Below are 21,030 nucleotides of genomic sequence, written 5' to 3'. Positions count from 1 at the left end.
GAACGGGGCTGAAAGGAAGGATTAGTCAATGTTTTAAATGTCAATAGAAAGTACAAATTGCCTGGGATAAACATTTACATAGTCTGGAGCTATTGAGGGATTGTGCGTCCCCATCGGCTCCCGCTGAATAATTCGGCCGAAGACTTTCGGAGCAAATTCCTCTCCTTGTTCCGTAACTAAAATGGTCTGACTTAACTAGAAAAATAAATGTTTGTACTTGACTATATTTAGGCTGGTGTTACACATTTTCTTGTGAAATATATTTTTTATTTTTGAGATGCATTTTTAAAGGGACAATTGGCCCTAGGCACCTATTATTTAGGGGATAGGTGTCTGATCGGGGGGGGAGGGGGGGGGGCGGCTGCTGGGACCCCCAACGATCTCCTGCACGGCGCCCCAGTAATCGGCATGCATGGAGCAATCACCACTCAGTGCCGGTTAACTAACGACCACAGCCCGAAGCTGTTGCCATCACGCCCCCTTCCATATATAACTATGTGGGAGATATGGAGATACTCGAACGCTGTATCTATGTCTCTCACATAGACTTTAATGGAGGGGGCGTGACGTGACGACCATGGCCGCTCCGAAGCCTAGCACTGCGTGCATTTTTAACATAATTATTCAGAACACTGGAGTGCCGGGCCGGAGATTGTGGGGGGCCCCAACGGTTGGACCTCACGTGATCAGACTTTGGATAGGGGATAAGATTTCTAGCAACAGAGTACCCCTTTATGTCAGTAACACTTCAGGATGTTGTAGGCAGTGTCAGGCTGAAATGCTTTGAGCCCACCAGAGGAAACCATTTCTTGGGCCTAAATATCCATTCAGAACCGAAATTCTGCTGGGAGAATTGACATATTAATTCCTAAGGCAAAATCCACAAGTGAAATTCTATAAAGTCAATAGGACCTTGAATTTCCATTCCAAATTCTGAACCAAAGAAGTGCCAATTCCACTTTATTTCGACTTCATTTTAGCATTGAGAACTTTCGTTCACTTTGCTTTCCCTTCTCTAGCCATGCCCAGACCATCATGATGATTTCTTCCAGCCACGACTCATCTCCACAGAACCTACCAGACAAACATTTTAAGCTCTGCACTTTTTCAGCACCTATAGTTCCCAAAACAATAATAATATTGCCTTCATTGGTATGCCACATAGCAGAGTGGGTACATATGTGGGTTATGGAAGAATGTGCAGGTCCTCATTATTAGGTAGTTAGGCTGCTTAAGTAGGTAGACCGTTCCCTTCATGTAGCTTCCCCCATTACGCAAGTGTCCTGAGTAGGTAGGTGCCACCTGTAGGTAGATCCTCATATAGATAGCTGCCCCCTATAAGTAGTAGACAGTTATACCCTCTAGGTAGGTTCCCTTGTAGATTGTTGGCCCCTAGATGTAGATAGTAGATAGTGTCCCCCTGTAGATAGTTGCCCACTTTAGGCAGTAGCAGCCCCCTATAAGTAGTAGATAATTACCTCCTGTAGGTAGAAGCTGCTCCCTATAACTAGTATATAGTGGCCCCCTGTAGGTAGTAGCAGCCCCCTATAAGTAGTAGATAGTTGCCCCCTGTAGGTAGGTCCCTCTGTACTTAGTAGCCCCCTGTATATAGTAGCCCCCTGTGTGTAGTAGCAGCCCCCTGTATATAGTTGCAGTCCCCTGTATAAAGTAGCAGCCCCCCATAGGTAGTACAATCTCCTTGTAGGCAATAGCAGCTCCCAATAGGTAGTTGCAGCCCCCCCCCCCCCTTGTAGGTAATAGTAGCACCCCTAAAGATAGTTGCAGCCTTCCCCCATAGGTAGTAGTAGCTCCCTGTAGGTAGCTGCATCCTACCCAGTAGGTAGTGGCAGCCCTCCTCTAGTCAGTACCCCCCTGCAGGTAGTTGCAGCCCCCCAGTAGGTAGTGGCAGCCCCCTTGTAGGTAGTAGTAGCCCCCCTCTGAAGGTAGTTGCAACCCCCACTTGTAGGAAGTAGTAGCCACCCTTGTAGATAATAGTAGTCCCTCTTGTAGGTAATAATACCCCCCCCCCCGTGTAGGTAGTAGTAGCCCCTCTTGTAGGTAGTAGTAGCCCCTCTTGTAGTTAATAGTAGCCCCCCTTAGGTAGTTGCAGCTTCCCTGTAGGTAGTGCTAGTACTCCCCCCTTTAGATAGTTGCAGCCCCCCTTGTATGTAGTTGCCCCCCTCTGTAGGCTGTTGTCCCCTTGCCAAAATGAGAACAAAAAAATAAGAACTCCATACTTACCTTCTGCAGTCCATAGCATGGCCTTTTCCCCTCCACTCTCTTCTGTGCTCCAGAGCATAATGATGCCACTCATAGTTTATATAAACATAGTTTATGAGGTTTAAAACTCTCTCCAATAAACTCTTACCATGGGCCCCCTCTCTGGTATATATTGTTCCTGTTGGCCCCTCTATCATATTTACTGCTCCCATGGACCCCTCTCTCATATATACTGCTCCCATGGGCCCCCTCTTTCTTATATACTCCTCCCATTGGCCCTCTCCCATATATATTGGTCCCATGGGCCCTCTCTCTTATACATACTGGTTCCATGTGCCTCCTCATCAGATATATACTGCTTGCATGGCTCCCTCACTCATATATACTGATCCCATGGACCCCTATCTCATATTTACTATTCCCATGGGCCCCTTTCTCATATATACTGCTCCTTTGGGCCCCTTTCTCATATAAACTGTTCCTACGGGCCCTCTCTATTATATACACTTTTCCCATTGGCCCATTCTATCATATATACTGCTTCCATTGGCCCTCTTTCTTATATATACATGAGTGTGTTCTCATATATATATATATATATATATATATATATATATATACTGCTCCCATCTGCACCACTCTCATATATACTGCTTTCACGGGCCCCCCTTTTTTATATATACTGCTGCCATGGGTCCTATCTTCAATATACTGTGTACTGCACCCACGGGCCTTCTATCTCATTTATACTACTTCCATGGGTCTTCTTTCCAATATAAACTGCTGCCATGGGCCCTCTTTCTCTTACATACTGCTTCCATGGGCCCCACTCTCATATATAATGCCCCCATTGGCCCTTTTCTTATATATATACTGCTCCCATAGGCCCCTCGCTTATATATACTGCCCCCATGGGCCTCTCTCATATATACTGCTCCCATAGGCCCCCTCTTTGATATATACTGCTCCCATGGGCCTCTCTCTTATATATACTGCCCCATGGGCCTCTCGCATATAAACTGTTCCCATGGGCCCCTTTCTCATATATATATATATATATTGCTTCCATGGGACCCTCTTTCATATATACTGCTCCCACATACTTCTCTCATAGATATACTGCCCCATGGGGTCTCTCTCATATATACTGCTGCCATGGGCTCTCCCTTATATATACTGTTCCCATGGGCCCCCCTTTCATATATACTGCTCTCATGGGCCCTTCTCTCTTATATATACTGTTCCCATAGACCCCTCTTTCATATATACTGCTCTCATGGGCCCCCCTCTCTTATATATACTGCTCCCATAGGCCCCCTCTTTCATATATACTGCTCCCGTGGGCCCCTCTTTCATATTTCCTGCTCCCACTGTGCATAAATACTAACTCGCAGTATTATGAAAAACCATAAGTTGGGCTCAGCTGTGCAGACAAACTTGGCCCTGTTACATGTGTAGGTGGAGAAGGAGACCTCTGAATGGCCACCAACTTCTAACTGAGAGCAAAAGTCACAACAATAATCATATGGCTTACGCTGTATTAACCTGAGAACCTTTTGTTCCATAAGTGGCTAGTATGGGTTAAGTACTTAATTATATATAATAATATGGATGTGGCCCATATAATCCGGGTTCTATGAGGGTACAAAGCTGATGTTTGTCTAAGGGATTTCGGGGATTTACTTTTGTGCTGTGAAGTCCTTATACTGGGGACTGCTCCGAAACAAGGTGGAGCTTTTTGTTTTTGCCCTATTATGATAAACCAAATGTGAAGAGGAAAAAACAAAAAATAACAAATTATACATATATATATGCACACACACCATATTTATCGGGGTATACCGGCCTATAACACGCACCCTCATTTTTCGAAGGCTCCTAAGCTGTCGCTGCGCGCCGTGCAGTGACAGTGACGTCACGTTGAGGAAGTCACTCGTCATTGCGCAGAGCAGCAGCTCAGAACGCCATCAGAGCCTGAAGGAGCGCGGTACCCAGGACAGGCAACTTTAAAACTGGGAATGGAGGAGGGAATCGGGCAGCAACGGTGGGACTCTGGCCCCAGGACAGGCAACTATAAAACAGGGAATCGGTCAACAGCGGTGGGACTCTGGCCCCACAGAAGCCACTGTAGTTCATTGAACTGCAGCGGCTTCTGCGGGGCCAGAAACTGTTTATCGGCGTATAATGCATAAAAAATGTGTGTTATCCGCCGATAAATACGGTATATAATGCAATTGGTTAATATGGTTTTGCCCTCTCTCTTTCTCTCCTTTTTTTTTTTTTTTTTTTTTAGGTGTTTACCAGTAGTATTGCTTTTTTCTTTTGCATATTTTTAACCAAAACCAATAGTAGGTCCAAAACACAAAAATAGATGCAAATCTTTCTATTATAATTTTTCTTTTTGTCAGGTGCACTAATTTTGTTACTATGTGTGAACATATCTTTACTCTTTACTATCTTTCATTCTTTCCTTTCTTTCCTTTCTTTCTTTCTTTCTTTCTTTCTCGTTCTCTCTCTTTTCGTTCTAAACATTTTATCCTATTTTTAGGATAAAACAGTGAACATATTTATTATTTAAATTTTCCTAACTTACTATAATTTTTTTTTTATTAAAAAACATGTTTTATACCCAGCTTCCCACCAGTCACAGTATTTGCATCTTCCCTATGGATTGAGTTTAGATTTAAAAAGCCAAAGCTCCAGTGCAAAAGGGAAATCTATTGAGTGAATGCAAGTTGCCCCGACGTTGGTAATTTTAATTTATATGAATAAGAAGTGGCTCTCCATGTTGGAGTGGTGTTAAGAGAGTCTTCATTGTTTGATCACGTAACAACAAAGAATAGAAGAATGTTAATAATATATAAAAATATTTAAATAATAAAAAAAATATTTTTTAAAAAATTGTTCAATAATGGGAAAAAAATCCCAGATTTCAACAAGTAATTCACATGAATAGAAGGGACGGAGGGCAAATCTATTTCTCAAATTTTTTTTTTCATGGCTAAACCCTCATTAACTCCACTCATGCTGTCTCACTCTTCTTGCCAGGTCTTAAGTAGCGTTTTTTCCTTTAAAAGGAACCAATTAGCACCTCATCAGCTCCAATTAGGGCAGACAAAAACAGTGTAAAGATAACTCAATGAGAGGGGGCAGTACAACATCATGTAATCACTTAAGACACTATTCATCCACCATTGTGCCGGCTGTCCGGCTTCTATTCACCTTCGAGATTGTTTTTCTGGGAAGACAGGCCTCCCATGTGTCTCAAAGACCTCATTCATGGTCTACCTGTTTACAACTCATAGGACAGAAGAACCTAAACAATTCCATATTGTATGCCTTCAGCTGAGGTCTCCATAATGGTATGTTTTCATTGAGCAGGCAGGATAAGTTGATGGCCGTCTTTATGCTCATTAAGTGCTTGGGTCGTACGGTCTCATAATTACATGGGAGGGATACAATGTATTTTTTTTCCTCAATGAAAGTTCTTTGGAGCAGTTAATTCGGTGCCTGTACAAAATGCCCAAAAACATTAATTAGTGTGGAAGGAACCCTAATTTCCTCATCAGCTTTCCTCTCCATTTAACCCCCCCCCCCCCAACCAGCCTCCAATTCCACGCAGGCTTGGATGGGTCTTCATAATGAAATTACCTCATTAATGTCTTTTATACTCACACAGTTACCCAATCTAGCATTTAGTTTTAATTTAATGCTGTCAAAAGCAAAATTTGCATTTTCGGCCCCCTGGAATTTTTACGGGGGGCGGACAGGTTTAAATTATTAAGATGGCAAGTAGCGAGCTATAATTGAGTACAAGAAGAAGCACTTCTGCAAATATTAAATGCGGTCAGAGCCTAGCCTGCCTGGTCTACGGACTATTAACTGCGTCCTCTGGGTTGCATTGGAGGTCTTGAAATGATAGAAATGTGGAAGATTGTCGACAGAAAAAAGTAGGGTAGACTGTACGTTAATAATAACAAGAGCGGGTTGAACTTTTTATTTTTATTTTTGAATTTTAAGTTTTTGATTTGCAAAAAGGAAAACAAAAAGAATGGAAAATAATTATATATCTGAGCTCTTAATGAGCAACATAATAAGACATGATAATACTTTATAATATCAAAAACATATTAAACAATAATAACATAAAAACTAACAATAATCATAAATATAATAAAATATTCCTAAATTAACACAATTAACAAATATTTTAATAGTTATACATTTTAATACATCAACCCATAAATTATGTAAATATTATACAATTGTGAATAATAGCAATAATAAAAATAGTAATAATAATAAATTAATGTAATAAATTCACAAACAATTTTGAGAGGGTTCCTTATTTATTTGTGGGGATTATAGTAACTCTAAAATTATTTAGTTTTATGCCTTTTTAAGACCGCCTAAAAAAAACATAAGTACACAAAATGTCATCTCAACTTGTTTTATACATTTTTTATATTTTAATTTGCAATTAATTATTTTACTGATATCTTACTAATATATAAATCAATAATTATAGAGTAATTATTAGTTATAAGAGAGTTAAAACTAAATAGTTAAAACTTAATTCATGAACTGGTTAGGCTCATGCTTTGATTCCAGTGATACAATATCATCTTGCATATCATAAAAAATTAAAATAAATTGCAAGTAGGTAAAAATAGTTTTAAAATATTATCTTTTTTCATATGAGTGATTTAACACATGTTTTTTTTATTTTGCTGTGCTTCGTTATTTTGCATTTTATCTATCTTTTTTTCTATCGATCCATCTATCTATCTATCTATCTTTTTTTCTATCTATCTATCTAGTACCAAAAATGCAGCAGCACTCCAGTTCAGATGAATACGTGTTAGGCTTTATTTATCAGATGCAGCGACATTACAACTGTCTTGCACGTTACATAGGAACCTCTGACCCAGGCTTGACCAGCTTGCATCCATACTAATCCTAGTGTGCGGTAGATATGTGCAACTTGTTTAGTTATGAATGCATATTCCTACAAATTTTACCGAATTCGTATGTTCAGATCGAAAAAATTATTTTTTCAAATATTTCCGAAAAACGATAATCCGAACAATGCACTGCTGAAAGCTGAAAACGAATTAACAAATGTATTTGTTAAATGTGTATAGGCAATGAATTCATTCAATTAATTTTATTGGTCCTTTTTTTTTACAAAAGGATCAGTAAAGTTTGTTGAAAAGGTCTGGCCTGGCCTATCTGCTTATTCACTTCGGCCGTTTCCGTTATTTGCTAGAAATAATGCATCTATCCAAATAACATATTCATCCGAATAAGTAATAAAACACGGATAACGAATAGATCCGAAAATTTTTCCGACTTTGTCTGAAGACAGAATGAAACAAATTGTTCCATCCCAAATGTCGGACAGAACCAAATTTTTTCCCCCCGAAATTAAACGTAACAAAAACAAAACAAAATTTTTTGTTCTGCACAAGTCTAGTGTGCGGTTCTCCTTCAAGATTTTTTTTAAATCTATCTATCCAATATCTATCTATCTATCTATCTAATATCTATCTATCTCATTATCTATCTATCTATCTATCTATGCGGTTCTCCTTCAAGATTTTTTTTAATCTATCTATCCAATATCTATCTATCTATCTAATATCTATCTATCTAATATCTATCCATCTCATTATCTATCTATCTATCTATCTCATATCTATCTATCTATCTGTCTATCTCATATCTATCTATCTCATATCTATCTATCTAGCTATCTCATATGTCTCTCTCTTGAATAGATTCTAATAATATTTTGTTATTCTTTTTTTTCTGTCTATCCAATATCTATCTATCTATCAATCAATCTATTATCTATCTGTCTCAAATAAAACGATTTACTTATTTATCTTCTGTCTATGTATCTATTTATTTATCTATCATCTATCTATCTCATATATATCTATCTATCTCATATCTATCCATCTATCTCATATCTATCTATCTATCTATCTATCTATCTCATATCTATCTATCTCATATCCATCTATCTATCTATCTCATATCTATCTATTTATCTAGCTATCTATCATCTATCTATCATCTATCTATCTCATATCAATCTTGAACAGATTCTAACAATATTCATATCAGAACTTTTTAAGCCCTTTTCACTTTACGATTGCACCAGATTGCTGAAAGTCCATAAGCAATTTAACCATTTATCACCCTCACAGTGTGTTTCCTCACTACTGTATATAGATTATACATTGACCTGGAAATCATTAACTCGAGGAGACAGACTTGTTTGTTTTATTCCTTTCTTCGGAGATAAAATCCTCCATTGGAATAAGGAAGAAGACCGTGAATCTGCCTTTGTCAGAGTGACAGAAAGGAGGTCAGGAGACACAGAACCCGCTACAATGCGCAGCGACCTGTGGTGCGGTGGGGGTCATTCTCTGCTCTCCAAGACCTTTTGACTACATTGTGCGAAACAAATATTAGTCTGAACTCTGATAATCTTATGGGGAATTCTTTAGCTGCTGCTTGTAATCTCGCTTCGCGCCTTTACGATTGTCAGTGTCAGGGAATCCACAGGTTAATTGACTACAAAATCTACGAGGGTTTATACCATAATATAAATACTACTGTTCGAGGAAAAAAAACTAAAATGGCGCGTTCACGGTCTATACATTTTCTCACAGGCTCCATGCTGTATGGTCACCTTTTAAAAGGGACAGTCTAGTGTAGAAATCCCATTATTAAAGAAAATATCTGAAAATGTTAGCTGATCGCGGTTCCAGACCCCTGGGACACCTCGCAATCACTGGGATGGGACTACAGTTTTAGGTCCGGTCACAAAACCGGATATGGGGCAAAAATGAGCCGACCGGAGTCACTATCTGACTCCGGTTGGCTCATTAAAGTGAATGGGTTCAGGCGCCGGACCGGCTGGGACATGAGAGCTCCCGGTTTCGAAATTTCCCCGCTGGATCCGGCAGCCGTAGTGACTAAATGTAATGTGAATGCAGCCTTAGACGGACACAGGACCAGCAAAAATTGGACCACTGAATGCTTTACTGATAAATCAGATAAAAAGTTGATTATGGATAGGGGTCAAGTCCTGAAAGAAATGTGTGGGAACTCAAGCCGCATGTCTTGCAGGACTCCAGCTAATGGGAATGGTGTTCCCACTGTGAAAAAAATGCAGGAACTTGGTTCCCAAGCATTCCTGTTGGACTTGAGCCCCGGTTATGGACAATAACTATAATACCGCTGATGCACCTGATGCTGAGTACATACATTGTTCCCTTGTTTTCCGCAGCCATCAGCACTGATCACCATGGTCCAGAGGGCACCAGATAATACATGTTTTATTAGCCACTATGCACCGGATGGTGAATGTACTACAGTGAAACCTCTTCAGAAAGCATGCACAGTACACAAATAATGATAAAAAGAACAAAAACATGTCATGTCAAAAAGTCAAATTACTGTTACCTCAGTATGGTGGAAACTCTCATTCTCCATTTTAGCATGACTACCCATCTCATTCCAAATCACAGCATGGCTCCCTATCTCATTCCTAGTCCACAGTATGGCTCCCCATCTTGTTTCTGGTTTCCACAATGGCTTCTTATCCTGTTCCTGTTCCCAGCATGACCTCCCATTTTATTCCTGCTCCCCAGCATGGCCCCCATCCTATCCCTAGTCCTATCAAGGCTCCCATTTTATTCGAGGTTTCAAGCAAGGCACCCTGATTTCACTCCTGTTCCTCCTCAGGGCTCCCCATCTTATTCCTGGTCCCCAGCATGGCTCCCGATCTCATTCCTAATTCCCAGCATAGCTCGCCATCCCAGTCCTAGACCTCAGCATGACCCCCATTTATTTCTGAGTCTGCAGCGTAGCTGTCCATCTTATTCATTGTCCACATCAGGACTCTCCTCTTATTCCTTGTCTCCAGCGTTACTCCCCCTTTCATTTCTGACCCCCAGCTGGACTTCCCCTCTCATTCCTGTTTCCCGGTTTTCCAACATGATTTCCAACCTTATTCCTAGTTTTCAGCATAGTTCTCCATCTTATTCCTGGTTCTAAGCCCCTCTTCCTTCTGGCACCCTAGCATGTCTCTCATTTTACTATCCATCACCAGCACGGCCTTCCCTCTCATTCCTAGTCACCAGTATGGCTCTTCATCTCATTACTGGTTCTCTGCATGGCTCCCCCTATCCATTTTTTTGGCTTGAACATGTCTCCCACTCTTCCTCCCATCCCTAGAATGGCTCCCCCAGTCATTCATGGCATGGCCCCTACCCCCAGTGCAACGAGACATGGGCTTCACCCTCCCCACGGATAACGAATAGATCCGAAAATTTTTCCGACTTTGTCTGAAGACAGAATGAAACAAATTGTTCCATCCCAAATGTCGGACAGAACCAAATTTTTTCCCCCCGAAATTAAACGTAACAAAAACAAAACAAAATTTTTGGTTCTGCACAAGTCTAGTGTGCGGTTCTCCTTCAAGATTTTTTTTAAATCTATCTATCCAATATCTATCTATCTATCTAATATCTATCTATCTCATTATCTATCTATCTATCTATCTATGCGGTTCTCCTTCAAGATTTTTTTTAATCTATCTATCCAATATCTATCTATCTATCTAATATCTATCTATCTAATATCTATCCATCTCATTATCTATCTATCTATCTCATATCTATCTATCTATCTCATATGTCTCTCTCTTGAATAAATTCTAATAATATTTTGATATTCTTTTTTTTCTGTCTATCCAATATCTATCTATCAATCAATCTATTATCTATCTGTCTCAAATAAAACGATTTACTTATTTATCTTCTGTCTATGTATCTATTCATTTGGACCGAATGAATTCAGGACCAGCAAATAGCATTAGTTGAGAATTCAGCTGGAACAGAACAGAGCTTGTGAACCATCATCATGTTCTGTTCGTGGATCAGAATATACCATTTGCTCACCGAGGGGGAGATTTATCAAATCCTTTCCAGAGGAAAAATTGCTGAGTTGCCAATAGCAACCAATCAGATAGCTTCTTTCATTTTTGAAAAGGCCTTTGAAAAATGAAAGAAGCAATCTGACTGGTTGCTATGGGCAACTCAGCAACTTTTCATTTTGGACAGGTCTTGATAAACCTCCCCCCATGTGGCCACCAGAGATATGCCACAGATTTCTTGTCCTTTCATTGAGGATTAGTTATCATGGAAATCATGAATGCAGATCCTGATCTGGCACATGATGGACCATGTGGACTATAATGTTGAGTCAGTTGGGGTCCCATCATTTTTTACATCATTTTGATAGGCTACACTTTTCTTCTATCAGTCCTGACATAGCAGTTCTGAATGTAACCTCTAGTAGTTGTGTGTACACTGCCTAGCATCAATGGAAACCAACACCTTCATGAAATAGTTGTGCAGTTGGTGCAACATTTTGATTGACGTGAATAGGTCACATTTGGGTTTATAGAGAGAGGTCCTGAGAGGGGAACCTCTGTGTATGTCGCCTATATACCGAATGAGGCATTCATGGGCCTTCATACAAAAGACATAGGACAGAGTGGTTGTATGTGCAATGGTGGCCATGTGGCCTTGACTTTCACAGAACATATGTACCCATACAATTAGGGATAGTGTAACTTCTCCTCTGCCGAATTCAATGATTCAGGTTGCACTGAGTTTCCCTTCCATTCTTCCTCAGTCCATACGCGTGATCTGATTCGGGCACAATTCCACATGGCGCTTTATTTACTCACATTGTTCATAAGATAATTAACATAATTACAGCCTGAATGGAGGAGACGCACTGAATAGCTCAAATATTTGGATTCAAGTATGTGTGTTAGCACTGATCAATTAAAGCCCATAATGAAGCTCTGTGGGAACCAAATGTGCATAAAGGCAGCCAAGGGCTATGGTTAAATGGGAGCGAGACTATAGAAACTGCTGGAGTGGACGACGGTGGATAAGAAGCTATTATACAGAGCCTGACTGAGAATAGCGCGGCCCCAAAATCACAAAACCACGGAGCAAAAGGAAATCAAAATCATTGTGGCCTATATACTATATCACAGCATGATTGACATGTCTGGGGGATGGATAGATAGATAGATGGATAGATAGATAGATAGATATGAGATAGATAGATAGATAATGAGATATATATATATATATATATATATATATATATATATATATATTAGATAGATAGATAAATAAATAGATATGCGATAGATAGATAGATAGATAGATAGATAGATAGATGGATAGATAGATATGAGATAGATAGATAGATAGATAGATAGGTTTGAGATAGATATGAGATAGATAGATAGACAATTATGAGATAGATAGGTAGATATGAGGTAGATAGAGAGATAGATAATTATGAAATAGATCTATAGATCGATATGAGATAGATAAATAAATAAAAGTTTTTGGGGTTTTTTGTTGTTGCTTTTTTTAAGTGTATGGGTGCTCACAGTATGTAGCAGCACTGGATACGAGTTCACCAATAAGGATCTGTTATGCTTTGCGCACACTATATTATGGGTATTCGCATGTTGTAAAGTATAGAGAAGATATATATATATATATATATATATATATATATATATATATATATATACACATATACACACACACACATTTTTGTATCACACTGGTTGTTTATTGGATTGTACATTCTGTGAATTATGTACATGTGTGTATAAATGGAGCACTCATGATGTACTTGAATGGTCATATAAATACTGAGCCCATACTGTTGTTTTCTGCTTGAGAATGTCTAAGTGAGCTTACCTAATCATTGCTATGCCTGAACACTGTTTCATGGACTAATAAACAATTATTCTATTTTTGGAAATGTGCAGCAAGTAGAAAACGGCACTCCAAAAAGGGTCCAGTGAATGTGAAGATTTATTCACCCATCAGTATACAAGGCTACAACGTTTCATTCTAACATTGAGCATAGTGAAAATAGTCTTCTATATGGTATATATAAGGATATCAATCACATGACATCATAGAAGAAGGGGCTATAAAGTGGCATCATCAGTGTTTACAATTAAATATATACTGGAATACAAAAAATACACGCCTCTGAGTTGCAAAACTCGTGAACAAATCTGTGAACAGTGTAATGTTACAAATAAAATCATACCCTCCGATCATTATAATATAAAATAACTAACATAGATCCATAGCTGATATTGTACTGCATATCATATATCAATATGGACAGGGCCAGACTGGAGATAAAACCAGCCCTGGAAATTATTGCATACAAGTCCAGCAGTATTGTGGCATTGTGCCAACCAATGGCTGCCGAGCGCTGGCATATCACTTTACGTGGCTATATATATATATATATATATATATATATATATATATATATATATATATATACATACACACACATACACACACATACCTATATTAACCCCTTAAGGACTCAGCCCTTTTTGCAATTCTGACCACTGTCACTTTTTGCATTAATAACTCTGGAATGCTTTTACCGATTATTCTGATTCCGAGACTTTATGATAGTGGTAAATTTTCAAAGTTACTTGCATCCTTTCTTGGTGAAAAATCCCAAAAATTCATGAAAATTTAAAAAATTTTGAATTTTTCTAACTTTGAAACCCTCTGCTTGTAAGGAAAATGGATATTGCAAACAAATTATATATTGATTCACATGTACAATATGTCTAGTTTATATTTGCATCATAAAGTTGACATGTTTTTAATTTTGGAAGACATCAGATGGCTTCAAAGTTCAGCAGCAATTTTCCAATTTTCCACAAAATTTTCAAAATCAGAATTTTTCGGGGACCAGTTCAGTTTTGAAGTTGATTTGAGGGGTCTTCTTATTAGATATACCCCATAAGTGACACCATTATAAAAACTGCACCCCCCAAAGTATTCCAAATTACATTCAGAAAGTGTGTTAACCCTTTAGGTGTTTCGCAGGAATAGCAGCAAGGTAAAGGAGAAAATTCTAAATCTTCATTTTTTACACTCGCATGTTCTTGTAGACCCAGTTTTCGAAATTTTACAAGGGGTAAAAGGAGAAAAATTCCCCCAAAATTTGTAACCCAATTTCTCTCGAGTAAGGAAATACCTCATATGTGGATGTCAAGTGCTCTGTGAGTGCACTACAAGGCTCAGAAGGGAAGGAGCGACAATGGGATTTTGGAGAGTGAGTTTTTCTGAAATGGTTTTTGGGGGGGCATGTCACATTTAGAAAGCCCCTATGGTGCCAGAAAAGTAGAAAAACCCCCACATGGCATACTATTTTGGGAAATACACCCCCCAAGGAACGTAACAAGGGTTCCGCTGAGCCTTTACACCCCACAGGTGTTTGACAACTTTTCGTTAAAGTCGGATGTGTAAATGATAATTTTTTCACTAAAATGCTGGTTTTCCCCCAAATTTTACATTTTTACAAGGGGTTATAGGAGAAAACGCCCCCCAAAATTTGTAACCCCATCTCTTCTGAGTATGGAAATATCCCATGTGTGGACGTCAAGTGCTCTGCTGGCGCAGTACAATGCTCAGAAAAGAAGAAGTCACATTAGGCTTGTTACGCTCACGGCGTCTCTCTCCCTACAGCGCCCCGGTCAGACCCGCTGACCGGGAGCGCTGCACTGTCATTGCCGGCGGGGATGCGATTCGCACAGCGGGACGCGCCCGCTCGCGAATCGCATCCCAAGTCACTTACCCGTCCCGGTCCCCGGCTGTCATGTGCTGGCACGCGCAGCTCCGCTCTCTAGGGCGCGCGCGCGCCAGCTCTCTGAGACTTAAAGGGCCAGTGCACCAATGATTGGTGCCTGGCCCAATTAGCTTAATTAGCTTCCACCTGCTCCCTGGCTATATCACCTCACTTCCCCTGCACTCCCTTGCCGGATCTTGTTGCCTTGTGCCAGTGAAAGCGTTTAGTGTTGTCCAAAGCCTGTGTTACCTGATCTCCTGCTATCCATATTGACTACGAACCTTGCCGCCTGCCCCGACCTTCTGCTACGTCTGACCTTGCCTCTGCCTAGTCCTTCTGTCCCACGCCTTCTCAGCAGTCAGCGAGGTTGAGCCGTTGCTAGTGGATACGACCTGGTTACTACTGCCGCAGCAAGACCATCCCGCTTTGCGGCGGGCTCTGGTGAACACCAGTAGCCTCTTAGAACCGGTCCACCTGCACGGTCCACGCCAATCCCTCGCTGACACAGTGGATCCACAACCTGTAAGCCGAATCGTGACAAGGCTTTTGGAAAGCAAATTTTGCTGAAATTGTATTTGGGGGGCATGTCGCATTTAGGAAGCCCCTATGGTTCCAGAACAGCAAAAAAAAAAACACATGGCATACCATTTTGGAAACTACACCCCTCAAGGAACGTAACAAGGCATACAATGAGCATTAACACACCACAGGTGTTTGACAAAGTTGGACATGAAAATGAAAAATTTTATTTTTTTCTCTAGAATGTTGATGTTACCTCAAATTTTTCATTTTCACAAGGGGTAATTGGAGAAAAAGCCTCCCAAAATATATGTGGATGTAAAGTGCTCTGCGGGCGAACTACAATGCTCAGAAGAGGAGGAGCGCCATTGAGCGTTTGGTGAGAGAATTTGGTTGGAATAGAAGTGGGAGGCCATATGTGTTTACAAAGCTCCCCCCGTGGTGCCAGAACAGTGGATCCCCCCACACGTGACCCCATTTTGGAAACTACACCCCTCACAGAATTTAATAAGGGGTGCAGTGAGCATTTACACCCCGCTGGCGTTTGACAGATCTTTGGAACAGTGGGCTGTGCAAATGAAAAATAAAATTTTTCATTTTCAGGGACCACTGTTCCAAAAATCTGTCAGACACCTGTGGGGTGTAAATGCTCACTGTACCCCTTATTACATTACGTGAGGGGTGTAATTTCCAAAATGGGGTCACATGTGGGGGGGGGTCCACTGTTCTGGCACTATGGGGGCTTTGTAAACACACATGGCCTTCAATTTCAGACACCTTCTCTTGCCAAAAGCCCAATGGCGCTCCTTCTCTTCTGAGCATTGTATTGCACCCGCAGAGCACTTTACATCCACATATGGGGTATGTTCTTACTCAGAAGAAATCGGGTTACAAATTTTGAGGGGGCTTTTTTCCTATTCTCCCTTGTGAAAATGAAAAATGTAGGGTAACACCAGCATTTTAGTGAAATTTTAAATTTTTTTTTATTTTCACATCCAACTTTAACGAAAATTTGTCAAACACCTGTGGGGTGTTAAGGCTCACTAATCCCCTTGTTACATTCCGTGAGGGGTGTAGTTTCCAAAATGGGGTCACATGCGGGTATTTATTGTTTTGCGTTTATGTCAGAACCGCTGTAAAATCAGCCACCCCTGTGCAAATCACCAATTTAGACCTCAAATGTACATAGTGCGCTCTCACTTGTTGAGCCTTGTTGTGCACCCACAGAGCACTTTACGCCCACATATGGGGTATTTCCGTACTCAGGAGAAACTGCGTTACAATTTTTTTCCCCTCCCTTTTACCGCTTGTGAAAATTTAAAGTATGGGGCAATACCAGCATGTTAGTGGAAAAAAAATATATATTTATTTTTACACTAACATGCTGGTGTAGACCCAAACTTTACCTTTTCATAAGGGGTAAAAGGAGAAAAAGCCCCCAAAATTTTTAACGCAATTTCTCCCCAGTACGGAGATACCCCACATGTGGCCCTAAATTGTTTCCTTGAAATACGACAGGGCTTCGAAGTGAGAGAGCGTCATGCGCATTTGAGGACTAAATTGGGGATTTGAATCCACCACAAAAATACCCTTGGCAGTATTTCCCAAACAGGGTGTCTCCAGCTGTTGCAAAACTCCCAGCATGCGTGTGTAGGGGTATGTAGTGTTTTACTTTTTATTTTGTGTAGTGTAGTGTAGTGTTTTTAGGATACATTCACACGGGCGGAGGTTTACAGTGAGTTTCTTTGCTGGAAGTTTGGTTGCGAAACACTGAGAGTTTGTAACTTAACTCAGTGTTTCGCAAACCAGTATACCTCCAGCTGTTGCAAAACTAGAACTCCCAGCATGTACAGTCTGTCAGTGCATGCTGGGAGTTGTATTTTTGCAACAGCTGGAGGCACACTGGTTGCAAAACACTGAGTTAGGTAGCAAACTCTGTTTCACAACCAATGTGTCTCCAGCTGTTGCAAAACTGCAACAATCAGCATGCATTGACAGCCGAAGGGCATGCTGAGAGTTGTAGTTTTGCAACAGCTGGAGGCACACTGCTACAACTCCCAGCATACCCTTTGGTAGTCTGTGCATGCTGGGAGTTGTAGTTATGCAACAGCTGGCTGCACACTTTTTCATAGAAAAAAAAGTGCCTACAGCTGTTGCATAACTACAACCCCCAGCTTGCACAGACTAGCAAAGGGCATGCTGGGAGTTGTAGTTGGAACTCCAGCAGTTGCAAAACTACAACTCCCAGCATGCCCTTTGGCTTTTGCATGCCGAGAGTTGTTGCTAAGCAACAACAGGAAGTGAAGAGGCCTTACCTCCTGCTGTATCCTGCCCCGGGACGCCGCTGCTGCTGCAGCCGATCCTGCTGCTTCTGTCGCCGCCAGCGCACCAGAGGGGACCCCCACCGGACCAGGGCAAGGTAGGAGACCCCCTCCGACGCCGATCTCCGCTCCGATCGCTGTCCCCAGCAGGTCCGTGACTGATCGGTCGTTCCGACCGATCAATCACGTGATCGCAAGGCGGCACCCGTACCACCTCACTCCTGCTGAGTAAGGGTGAATGGGGCTGTCTCGGACAGCCCCATTCACCCTTTTTTTCCACGTCACCAGGTCACCAGAGACCCGATTGACCCGGTATAACCACAAATCGCACGTCTGAATTGACGCGCGATTTGCGGCGATCGCCGATATGGGGGGACCTCAGGACCTCCCTGGGCGATATGCCGGGATGCCTGCTGAATGATAAGGTGTCAGCAGGCATCCCGGTCCAGTCCCTGCCCGGTGAGTGTCAGGGACCGGAAGAACACAGGGCGTATCCATACACCCTGAGCCCTTAACCCCTTAAGGACCCAGGACGTACTAGAACGTCCTGGCACCCTGGGCTTTAAGGACCCAGGACGTATTAGTACGTCCTGGTGTTTCTCCGGTCTCTGCCGCGCCCTGGGCACAGATCGGAAGCGGATGCCTGCTGAAATGCTTCAGCAGGCATCCAGGGCAAACGCCGAGGGGGGCCATGTAGGAAATCGCCCTTGCAATCTGCGGCGATACCTGGCTGATAGGGTCTCTGGGACCCGACTGTCCGGTAATTTCGCATGATCCCGGCTGTCACAGACAGCCAGGACCATGCTGGAGCCTAGGAGCGAGGTGGCAAGCCGGCCACCTCCTCCGATTCCCTGCGATCCGTCGGTTAACTAACCGACCAATCGCAGGAGGGGGGACGGTTACTTCCTCCCGTCCTGCCCGGGAGGAAGACCGGAGGACGCGGCGGGGGACGGGGGAGTGCTGGGGCCCGGCCCCGGTACTTACCTCGTCCCTGAAGACCCGGATCCCGGCGATGAAGATGGCGGCGGCGACAGGTGAGTGGATCTTCAGCCGCGGTCGGGCCCTTTACAGCAATGCACGTCGCCGTAAAGCGACATGCATTGCTGTAATGGGACCCTGTAAACTACAACTCCCAGCATGCCCAGACAGCCCTTGGCGTCTGGGCATGCTGGGAGTTGTAGTTTTGCAACATCTGGAGGTCCACAGTTTGGAGACCACTGTGCCCTTCCAGATGTTGCAAAACTACACATCCTCAGCATGCCCTTACTGTCCAGGCATGCTGGGAGTTGTAGTTCTGGCCCTTCAGATGTTGCAGAACTACAACTCCCAGCATGCCTGGACAGTTTTGGCATACTGGGTTGTAGTTTTGCAACATCTGGAGGGCTGCAGCTTGGACACCACTACACAGTGGTCCCCAAACTGTTCTCCTCCAGCTGTTACGTAACCACTACTCCCAATATGCCGTTCGGCTGCCTGGGAATGCTGGGAGTTGTGGTTTTGCAACAACTGGAAGCACACTGGTTGGGAAACATTGTCTGTGTTTCCCAACCCGTGTGTCTCCAGCTGTTGCAAAACTATAACTGCCAGCATGCACTGATAGACTGTGCATGCTGGGAGTTGTAGTTTTGCAACAGCTGGAGGTCCCCCCCTGTGAATGTACAGGGTACATTCACATGGGCAGGGGGTTTACAGTGAGTATCAGGCTGCAAGTTTGCGATGCAGCAAATTTTGCGCGGCAGCTCAAACTCGCAGTGGGAAACTCGCTGTAATCCCCCGCCAATGTGACTGTACCCTAAAAACACTACACTAACACAAAATAAAATAAAAAAGTAAAAAACACTACATATACACATACCCCTACACAGCCCCCCGCCCCTCCCCAATAAAAATGAAAAACGTCTGGTACGCCACTGTTTCCAAAATGGAGCCTCCAGCTGTTGCAAAACAACAACTCCCAGTATTGCCGGACAGCCGTTGACTGTCCAAGCATGCTGGGAGTTTTGCAACAGCTGGAGGCACCCTGTTTGGGAATCACTGGCGTAGAATACACCTATGTCCTCCCCTATGCAAATCCCTAATTCAGGCCTCAAATGCACATGGCGCTGTCACTTCGGAGCCCTGTCGTATTTAAAGGCAACAGTTTAGGGTCACATATGGGGTATCGCCGTACTCGGGAGAAATTGGCAAACAAATTTTGGGGGGCTTTTTCTCCTTTCACCCCTTATGAAAAGGGGAAGTTGGGGTCTACACCAGCATGTTGGTGTAAAAAAAAAAAATATTTTACACTAACATGCTGGTGTTGCCCTATACTTTTCATTTTGACAAGAGGATAAAGGGAAAAAAGCCCCCCAAAATTTGTAATGCAGTTTCTCCTGACTACGGAGATACCCCATATGTGGGCGCAATGTGCTCTGGGGGCGCACAACAAGACCCAGAAGGGAGAGTGCACCATGTACATTTGAGGTGATTTGCACAGGGGTGGCTGATTGTTACAGCGGTTTTGACAAACGCAAAAAAAAAAAAAACCACATGTGACCCCATTTCGGAAACTACACCCCTCACGGAATGTAATGAGGGGTGCAGTGAGAATTTACACCCCACTGGTGTCTGACAGATCTTTGGAACAATGGGCTGTGCAAATAAAAAAATTTGTACAGCCCACTGTTCCAAAGATCTGACAGACACCAGTGGGGGGTAAATGCTCGCTGTACCCCTTGTGACGTTCCTCAAGGGGTCTAGTTTCCAAAATGGTATGCCATGTGGAGGTTATTTTGCTGTTCTGGCACCATAGGGGCTTCCTAAATGCGACATGCCCCCGAGCAAAATTTGCTCTAAAAAAGCCAAATATGACTCCTTCTCTTCTGAGCATTGTAGTTCGCCCGTAGTGCACTTCAGGTCAACTTATGGGGTACCTCCATACTCAGAAGAGATGGGGTTACAAATTTTGGGGGGTATTTTCTGCTATTAACCCTTGCAAAAATGTGAAATTTGGGGGGAAACACATTTTTGTGAATTTTTTTTTTTTTTTTTTTACATATGCAAAAGTTGTGAAACACCTGTGGGGTATTAAGGCTCACTTAATTACTTGTTATGTTCCACAAGGGGTCTAGTTTTCAAAATGGTATGCCATGTGTTTTTTTTTTTGCTGTTCTGGCACCATAGGGGCTTCCTAAATGCAACATGCCCCCCAAAAACCATTTCTGAAAAACGTACTCTCCAAAATCCCCTTGTCGCTCCTTCG

The sequence above is a fragment of the Hyla sarda genome, chromosome 1, assembly GCF_029499605.1.
Source record: "Hyla sarda isolate aHylSar1 chromosome 1, aHylSar1.hap1, whole genome shotgun sequence".
Taxonomy (NCBI): domain Eukaryota; kingdom Metazoa; phylum Chordata; class Amphibia; order Anura; family Hylidae; genus Hyla; species Hyla sarda.
The sequence above is the reverse complement of the archived record's forward strand: the minus strand, read 5'-3'. Positions refer to the sequence as shown.